Raw genomic sequence first — 10281 nt, 5'->3', positions numbered from 1 at the left:
CCTGGAGGTGTGTTTGGGGTCATTGTCCTGGTGAAAAATAAATGATGGTCCTACTAAACGCAAACCGGATGGAATAGAATGCCGCTGCAAGATGCTGTGGTAGCCATGCTGGTTCAATATGCCTTCAATTTTGAATAAATCCCCAACAGTGTCACCAGCAAAGCACCCCCACACCATCACACCTCCTCCTCCATGCTTCACGGTGGGAACCAGGCATGTAGAGTCCATCCGTTCACCTTTTCTGCGTCGCTCAAAGACACGGTGGTTTGAAACAAAGATCTCAAATTTGGACTCATCAGACCAAAGCACAGATTTCCACTGGTCTAATGTCCATTCCTTGTGTTCTTTAGCCCAAACAAGTCTCTTCTGCTTGTTGCCTGCCCTTAGCAGTGGTTTCCTAGCAGCTATTTTACCATGAAGGCCTGCTGCACAAAGTCTCCTCTTAAAAGTTGTTGTAGAGATGTGTCTGCTGCTAGAACTCTGTGTGGTATTGTATACAAACGAACCCAGGTGCATAATAGATGCCATTGAGTGGGGGTACTAAGTAGTAGCCCAACACATGAAGACCGATTCAGACTCCATAGATACTATAGGACTCAGGAGCAAAATAGAGGAGTGACTCGAATCATAATATATAGAAAAAAGTACAAATTTATTTAAACAAATATTTTTTTAAAAACACATAAGATATGATAAGGTTTCATGATATGCAGTGTATGCTAATGTGCACACAGCAGGCCAATAACAAAGTTTAACAGTAGTTATATATCAAGATATAATTATACATATAACTTCAGCCCTTTAAGAGCAACATAAATAGTGCGGCGGATACATATAAAAATAAGTGCATGTCATGCAGTAATATAGAGCCCAGCCTTAATAACCACAGCACAATATTATGTCATAGCAGTTATGTATAAAACGCTGACACAGGTTAAATTTTATGGTTGTGGCTATAGTTTGTAAACAGCGGCAAGGGGAGGCAGGTAAATTCCAATATATAGCTGGATACAGGCCAGGTGGGCGTAAACTCAATACACGCTGTACTATGCTACAGGGCTCTATATAATAAACAGTGCGTGTAAGTTGACATATAGAGAGCGCTTACAACAATATCCACATCGCCAGTGAAATATGCTTATAGTTATGGCTGTAATCTGCGAGCAGCGGCAAGAGTAACAAGTAAGGTCCAGCACAAAGCCAGGTGCAGCCCAAATGGGGAAAAAAAAAAGACACACTATGCCATGCTATGAAGTGCTGCGGAGCAGGTATGAGAAAATAACACAAGGTGCGTACTGAGATAGTATCCGCAATGCTTACCGCTGTGTGCACAGACCCTCTCTAGATAGTGAGAAGCCCGACGCGCCTTTCGTGTCCACGCTGGACATTTCTTCAGGGGGGTATACTGAATCAGTATGGACAAGGACCTTAAGTAGTCATGGAGACGCAGCATGTGACACATCACAAGGTCTAAATAGACCAATAAGAAAGCGGCATGAGCGGCGCGTGCGCGGTGCGTACCCCAGGTCCCGGCATGGTAAATACCAGGCGTCACGCGTCACAACGCGTGCGCAGGGAAAAGAGGTCCCTGGGCACGCGCAGGAGGCTAGAGAAACGCCAGGAACCATGCCGGATCCGGGGACAACAGCGCGCACGCGCACAGCCGCACAGAGATATATAATCAGGTGATGCATACGATACTGATATGTCTATAATAGTAAAGATCAAACATGTGTACTGTATACATTACATTATAAGGACACAGTAAACAAGCGGCAGTCACAATTACAGATATTAACAAAACATTTAAAGCAGTGTTGCATCCGAGCCGCCAGTAAAGCGCTGTGATTGTCCATTCTATATTATCGTTTGAAATGACATGCCAAATATCTGGAATGTTTGCGCAGTCTCCATGATGTGATGATAGAGGGAAATTCCGGAAGCGAAGCTTGACCATACATACTTATCACTAAATAGAACAAAAATAAAAATAATTAAAAACAAGCGAAAAAGTACACCATCGGGAGGGACTAATTGAGTATAAAATGGGCCAATGAGTAGTCGATGTGGGACACATATTTATAAAAATGAGGCAAAACTAAGAGACTCATTTAGACCCTTTGGGGTCATGGTGTCAAGTATTACAATCCATCTGGATTCTTTTTGGGCCAGTATCTTTTTATAATTACCACCGCGGATCCCAACATGGATAGCCTCAATCCCTCTCACTTTAAATGTAGTTGGGTCACAATTGTGATAGGCCTTAAAGTGGCGAGGGATGGGTTTAAGTTCAGCATAATCAGCCACTGTCTTGGCCGCGCAAATGTCCCGCACATGCTCACGTACCCTAATACGCAGTTCTCTTGAGGTGAAGCCAACATATATCATGGAGCACCCGCATGTAGCGTAGTATATTACATTGGTGCTACTACATGATATACGCTGTCGTATTTGAAATTGCCTCAAGCCGTCAGATGATTGAAAGGTAGAGCAGCGCAGGACATTTGCGCAGGCAAGACAGCGGCCGCATAAGAAGCACCCAGGGGTAGGTCCCTTTGAGTTGAATGGATTCACCACTTTTGGAATATAGTGACTATTAACAAGTAGATCATTTAGATTTTTAGATCTTCTTGACGTCATGGAGGGAAAGCTGCCAATGAATGGACCTAGGGAGGGCTCTGACCTCAAGACAGCCTAATGTTTCGTTAGAATATTTAGCATATTATTCCACTCGTGGTTGAATGTTGAAATAAAGCGAATTTTTTGGTTATCAATCTTAATTCTATCTTCACGAGGGTATAATAAGTCGCTGCGTGGGGTCTTTCTTGCCCTATCGTAACCCTTCTTTATGCATCTATTACTGTAGCCGCGGTTCTGAAAGCGGATTTTGAGATCTGCTGCTTCTCTTTCAAATCGATCATAGTGGAGCAGATCCACCTCATCCTGAGAAATTGACCGACTGGGACGGCACTAATGGTAGCAGGGTTATGTGAAGAACTAGCATGAATAAGTGAGTTAACTGATGTCGGTTTTCTGTAGACGTCGGTCTGTACAGATCTATCAGTAACGATCGTAAGCGAGACGCCCAGAAAGTCGACAGTAGTATTATTGAACTTGTAGGTCAGTTTGATATTCTGTGAATTACTATTCAAAACAGACATGAATTCCCCGAGCTCCTGCGCTGTCCCGTCCCACAAAAATAAAACATCATCTATAAAATGAAGCCAGCACAGCACATGGATAGCGGCCTGCGCGCCTCCGTCGCCAAGTAAAGATCTCTCCCAGGCTACCAAGAAGAGATTAGCATATGCAGGCGCACAGGCCGCGCCCATGGCCGTGCCGCGCTTCTGTAGATAAAAATAATCTTTGAAAACAAAAAAGTTGTGGGTAAGAACAAAGCGCAGGAGCTCGAGGATAAATTCCACCATTTCGCCGTCCAGGTCGGAAGTCCCCAGGAAGAGGCGGACCGCATCCAGACTGTCATTATGATCGATGCAAGTATACAAGGATTCGATGTCTACAGTGACCAGCAGCGTTTTTCGTCCACAAGGATGCCATCAACCTGCACCAGGACGTCCGTCGTGTCGCGAATAAATGATGGCAAAAGTTCTACAAGTGGTTTAAGCTAGAAATCTATAAATTTACAGATTGGGTCACAAAGACCTTCAATCCCCGACACGATAGGACGTCCCAGGTTAAGGGCATCCTTGTGAATTTTCAGAAGAAGATAGAAGGTAGGTGTCTTAGGAGATCTAACCGTTAAACCCTCAAGAACTTCCTTTGTAATTAGATTCCTTTCTAGAGCAGAGACCAAAATACGCTGAAGTTCGAGAGAAAAGGAGGTAGTGGGATTATATGATAATTTACTATATGTCTGGGAGTCTCTCAATTGACGAAAGGCTTCCTTTTCATATAAGATGGTCGGCCATATCATGATGTTCCCTCCCTTGTCAGCACTTTTAAAGATAACGTCAGGAAGTGCTTGTAGTTCAGCAATAGCTCGGCGTTGTGCCGAGGTAAGGTTATCAAACCTGCGTCTAGAGGATAGTTTTTTAAAATCATCACTGACCAGTTTGGTAAATATTTCTATTGCTGGACTAAGGGACAAGGGAGGGAACCTCGTCGACCTAGGACGAATCGTGGGTGGAAACCTACCTCGGTCAGGAGGAGCCTGTTCGTCAAGGAGAGCTTCCAGATTATGAAGTACCTCCCTTTCAATCTCGTTCAGTGGTTCCGTTGTTTGGTTCTTGTTATGCAGTTTTTTCAATAGCAGCTTGCGGGAAAATAAATTAAGGTCTTTTAACACTGAACAGTAATCAATAGAGTTAGTGGGGGAAAAGGTAAGGCCTTTCTCCAGTACTTGGAGCTGTATTCTAGTAAGGACATGAGTGGATAAATTAAGTACCTGAAGTCCACCCCGGGCACCACCAGAGGCAGATTTCCCTCCAACGTCTTTGTTTTTAGTTTTAGCGGATTGTCTAGTAGTCACTCGCTTCTCAGATTGATCCGAGGAGGATTGCCCACCAGGTACTGATGTCTGCGATTGAGCGTCATCGTCGTACGATCTATTAGACTTCATTGAGGTAGATCTTGATCTAGATCGGGACTGGTTTCTATACTGATGGCGCGAATGCTCATTTGGATTGCACCACTTGTACACCCTGCCTGACGATTTGTCTTGGATGTCTCTTTGGAATTTTTTTATTGTTTGTGGTCTGGATCTCGTTAGCCCATTTTTCAAGCTCCACATCGATCTCCTTATTTAGTTTTTTGAGGGCGTCACCCGCCATTTCCTTTTGCAATGTAGCTTGTAGACCATCAATATTTGTTTCTAAGGATTCCATTGAGCCTTGATTCATATTTTTTAAAAGCTCTAGGAACCCTTTTGAGCAGGCATTGGTCAGTTCCTCCCATCTATCTTTAAAGTTATCATGTTGTATGGGAAAGGCTAGGAATACCTGCACACGCAATCCACGGGGAATAAGTTCTTTCTGGATATATTTATCTAGATATGCATGATTCCACCAAATGCGGGTTCTCTTTTTTAGTAAATCCTTAAATTTATAAATAGTCTCTTGAAGATCCCTATTAGGCCCATCTATACTCATCTGACTGTCATCCTGAAAGGAGTGACTCGAATCATAATATATAGAAAAAAGTACAAATTTATTTAAACAAATATTTTCTTAAAAACACATAAGATATGATAAGGTTTCAGGATATGCAGTATATGGTAATGTGCACACAGCAGGCCAATAACAAGAGTCACTCCTCTATTTTGCTTCTGTGTGGTATTGACCTGGTCTCTAATCTGAGCTGCTGTCAACCTGCAATTTCTGAGGCTGGTGACTTGGATAAACTTATCCATAGAAGCAGAGGTGACTCTTGGTCTTCCTTTCCTGTGACGGTCCTCATATGAGCCAGTTTCTTTGTAGCGCTTGATGGTTTTTGCCACTGCACTTGGGGACACTTTCAAGGTTTTCCCAATTTTTCGGACTGACTGACCTTCATTTCTTAAAGTAATGATGGCCACTCGTTTTTTCTTTAATTAGCTGCTTTTTTCTTGCCATAATACAAATTCTAACAGTCTATTCAGTAGGCCTATCAGCTGTGTATCCACCAAACTTCTGCACAACACAACAGATGGTCCTAACCCCATTTATAAGCCAAGAAATCTCACTTATTAAACCTGACAGGGCACACCTATGAAGTGAAAACCATTCCTGGTGACTACCTCTTGAAGCTCATCAAGAGAATGCCAAGAGTGTGCAAAGCAATCATCAAAGCAAAAGGTGGCTACTTTGAAGAACCTAGAATATAAGACATAATTTCAGTTGTTTCACACTTTTTTGTTAAGTATATAATTCCACATGTGTTAATTCATAGTTTTGATGCCTTCAGTGTGAATGCACAATTTTCATAGTCGTGAAAATACAGCAAAATCTTTAAATGAGAAGGTGTGTCCAAACTTTTGGTCTGTACTGTATATGGCCCCCATCACGCCGCACACATAAAATAAAAAAGGTTCTACTCTCCTTCCTGCCACTCCCTCGCAGTGCTGAGTCCTGTTCTGATGCTGGTAGCTGACTTTAGCGTGTAAGCAGCGCATGACGTCACTGCCATGTGCCTCCACACACCGATGTCAGCTGCTGGAATACTTACTGCTCTCTGTGCCCGGGACTATGGGAGTGGGGAGCAGTGAATATTTATTTTCCTTAATAGCGGACACACAAGATCATCCAGCTGCTTCAGGAAGCCGGCGGCTGCGACTAACACATGTGCCTGCTATTAAGGAGAATGAATATTCACTGCTCTCCACTCCCAAAGTTCTGCCTACCTCTCTGCACCGGCTTCAGTGCATAGAGGTGGGCTGGATTATGGGACTGAGAGCAGTGAATATTCATGTTCTTTAATAGCGGCACACTGTTAGCCAGAGCCGCCCGCTCCTGCCTTCGGTAACCTGCTTCTCCTCCTTCACTGCAGCCACTTCCCCCTGCAGCCGCAGCTGGACTATCTTTATTTTGCCCCCAAAGTGCAGCCCCCCTTAGGGAGGTAGGAGGTAGCACCCTAGGCAGGTGCCTACCCTGCCTACCCCTTATTCCAGCCCTGATTACATCCAAAACCACCTGATCAAGAGAACTTGACTTCAATAATCATTTGTTTTTTTCCCCATAGCTTTGTTAATTGGTCCTATGGGCAAGAGCGTAACTTTCATGGGTTCAGATATTGCACTCGGTCCCTGGGGCAAAAGATGTCCAAAAAGTTCCTTTTGGCCCATATAAAGACCATTATTTTTAAAGATCTACAGTAATTCAAAAGATCTATATAGTATAGAGAAATATAGTATTGGGGCCCACACGTTTTAATTCACTGCCTATGGGCCTTCTACCATGATCATGAGGCCAATAAACCCTCATGATGATCCAAGCTGCATATACCCACGTAAGAGGAAGTGATGAGCATTGATACCCTAGGTCCAGCAAATGGGAAGGAAACAAAGCTTCATTATTAAAGTCTTCAGACTCCTGGAGAAAGCCAAGGGCGAAACCTATGTCAGAGTCCTGGGTTACTGATTCATGTGTTGTTCTTCTATCTTTATGGTGTCTTCCAATTGATATATGCGGTGCATTTACTTATCCATATATTTATCACATTATTTATTATATATAAGATACTGATATGCCTTATATGTATATACTAATTTTATAGAGAATACACTATTACTTATTTGATACCTCCTTTTCTGACTAATTTGTTGCGAATCTTCTTTAGTGTATTGCCCTACACAATTGTAATATATATATTTTTTTATCATCATGCACCAATAAAATTCCATATTTTTATGATATATCTATCTTTATTTTTGTGGTTACTCAATGCCCTCTCCTTTTGTGTACCATATGAAAAGACCATTACTATTAGAGATCTACAATTATTCAGGGCCCCGTTGGAGTTTTTGCATTTGGGACCCACAAGCTCCACGTTACATCATTGCCTCTCCCGTATGGTCATGAGGCCAATGAACCCTCATGATGATCCATGGTACGTAAACTCTCATAGGAGGTAGTGCTGAGCATTGATACTCTAGGTCCTGCTAATAGATAGGAGACAAAGCTTCATTATTGATCTCCATAATATATGATACCGCACTTAGGGGTTCGGTCACAGATGAAATGCCACACTTTCTTACTTCAAATGTTTTCTAACATACTTCATTCCATATCAGTACATTCCTGATAAATGCGCAGAGCAGACATAACCTTGAAGAGTCCCCCTAAAACAGTTTCTAAGTTGTATGAGTAATTGTAAAGGTCAGCGCTTTCCTTAGTTGCCGTGAGGGTGCGTCCTTTGGATCAGGATCCCCAAGGATTAATCTGGCTGGTCGGCATTGAACAAGCGGGGAACTGTATCAAACTAGCTGCTTGCAGCATGGAGGGTGCAAGAGCGGGGAGCGCGCCACATCTTGTACGATACCACGGGAGTGTCGGCCCTGGTCGTTTACCTTCTAAACGCGTTGGTCACCCTCCTCTTTTGGTCCTAACACCGCTCCGTAGCTGTGTGACGTCACATTCAGGCACGCACGAGCAGGTAACGGCAGCCATTTTCCTCCAGCTGTAACCAGGGACGCCTTCGGCCGAGGCTCCCGTGGTATCGTACAAGCTGTGGCGCGTTCCCCGCTCTCGCACGCACCAAGCAGCTAGTTTGATATAGTTCCCCGCTTGTTCAATGCCAACCAGCCAGATTAATCCTTGGGGATCCTGATCCAAAGGACGCACCCTCACGGCAACTAGGGTAAGCGCTGACCATTATAATTACTCATACAAGTTAGAAACTGTTTTAGAGGGACTCTTAAAGGTTTTGTCTGCACTGCGCATTTATGAGGAATGTACTGATATGGAATGAAGTCTGTTAGAAAACATTTGAAGTAAGAAAGTGTTGCATTTTATGTGTGACCAAACCCCTAAGCTCAAAATCATATATTATGAAGACCATTTGATGTACTTACAGGATAGGCACAGATCCTGCTTTTGATCCCAGCAGCTGAGGGCGGTTTTTCTTTTTTCTTTTCTTTTCACTCCTTGTTGGAGTCAGCTATCCACCTTGTGGTGAGCGCCAGTGTGATTGATTGTCGAAAGTTTCATTATTGATAGTGTTGCAGTATGGTTCAAAATGGCTTCCACTGACATGTAATAACTGACTCATAATAGCAAAAATTGACATTTTTTATGACTTTACTTTGTCGCGAAAAGTATCGTCAGTATAGTATTCACATCTATACCAGATACTGTAGACATATGAAAAACGGGTACAAGCATATTCTAGCAACTGGGGTAAAAAAACAATCTCAAGGGTAAATGTGGGGTTTTTCAATAGGAAGGAGGTCCAAATACATTAGAAGTCCTGTTGGTCGAGAAGGACTTACTATTTAATACTCAATGTCTATCGCGATCTAGTGGTATGAAAGAAAAACCATAATGATGAACTCCATAGGTTGACCACTTGGTGCACCATGAATTACCGTACATGTACGTCATGAAATGAGTCAAATGTCTAAAAAAATTGTTTCAGGTGAAAATAAATAAAATGTATTAATATACTTCAATTAGGAACGCTGCCCTGACATCAAGATATCAGAAGATCCTGATCCCGGCGGCAACTCTACTTCCAGCCTTGTTTCCATACCTTGGTGACATGTATGAAGTCAAAGAGGAAGAGGCAGACCCATGCAAATGAGATAAAACAGCCACCCCCCTTTATAACATGCCGGAACACAGGAAAGCAAAGGAAACTCTCTCCTGGGTCATTGAGTTTCAATGGCAGTCAACAGAAAAACCCTAGTAAATACGTATTTGAAGTATACAAGAATACAATTTAAAAAAAACTGTAAAAAAAAAATTGAAAAAAAAATTGTAAAAAAAAATTATACCAATAGAAACTAATTCCCATCCCGGAAAAAAAAAACTAGCTCTCCGACATGAGAAATGAAAAACGTACGGATCTCGAAATGCGACAACTCCAAGAGCTTCTGTGCTCCAGGCCGCTAATCCCATTGAAATATAACTTGAGTACCATCATACAGGATGGATTTGCTTTTTCTTCTTCTTCGTGTGGTTTTCCTACATAATGCCTATAAAAGAAATTTATATGACACAGAGCACATTTACTGCAGCAAAAATCTTCCTCCCCAGTCACAGAAAATAGAAGTACAAACGCCTGACATCAGCTCTTTTCTTTGCCCTCCGATAAATCAATTTAGACAGAAAAGGGACAGTAACGTCTCATTCCACACATGTACTCGGCTACTTAATTCAAAGAAAATGAAGAACAGAGTTGTTTTCAACCTTAAGGTTAAAAGTTTCAGATCTACACTGACGATATTCCAGTGCTGGGACTATCAAGAAAATGAAAATTTTACATTTCACTGGACACAATTACCATAACCAATATCCATTATATGGGATGCTTGGGATGTGTCAATCATTTGATATATAGCATTGTTTGGACAGTATATAAAATAAAGGTCACCGATAAATGACCTATGTCTAATATACTAAACAGCTGCCACCTGGCATATACACGGTGCCCTGTAGTCTATTCCAATAGTAAAGCGGGCCATGCATAAGCTTAGTAAGTAACTCCTTATAGACCATGTGTTGTGTTCTTATGGCAAACGTGATTGGACTTTATACTGGGAATCCAGTAGGGAAGCTTGGTGGCACACATGTGTCATTAAAGGGTTAAACATTTGCCCTTACAACTTAAAAAACAGTCAGTGTCCAG

The 10281-nt window shown here is 42.3% G+C and overlaps 1 long non-coding RNA gene across 1 annotated transcript; it reads left to right on the top strand.

The window, feature by feature from the left end:
* The first annotated feature begins 1109 nt into the window (after window positions 1–1109).
* Window positions 1110–10036, top strand: LOC138667303 (uncharacterized). The gene is made up of 2 exons (XR_011318700.1): window positions 1110–1288; window positions 9108–10036. It is a non-coding gene; the product is annotated as an uncharacterized lncRNA (long non-coding RNA).
* The last annotated feature ends 245 nt before the right edge of the window (window positions 10037–10281 follow it).

This window comes from Ranitomeya imitator, chromosome 2 (assembly GCF_032444005.1).
Source record: "Ranitomeya imitator isolate aRanImi1 chromosome 2, aRanImi1.pri, whole genome shotgun sequence".
Classification (NCBI taxonomy): Eukaryota; Metazoa; Chordata; class Amphibia; order Anura; family Dendrobatidae; genus Ranitomeya; species Ranitomeya imitator.
Note: the sequence above shows the minus strand (reverse complement) of the source record. Positions and strands in the feature narration are given on the sequence as shown.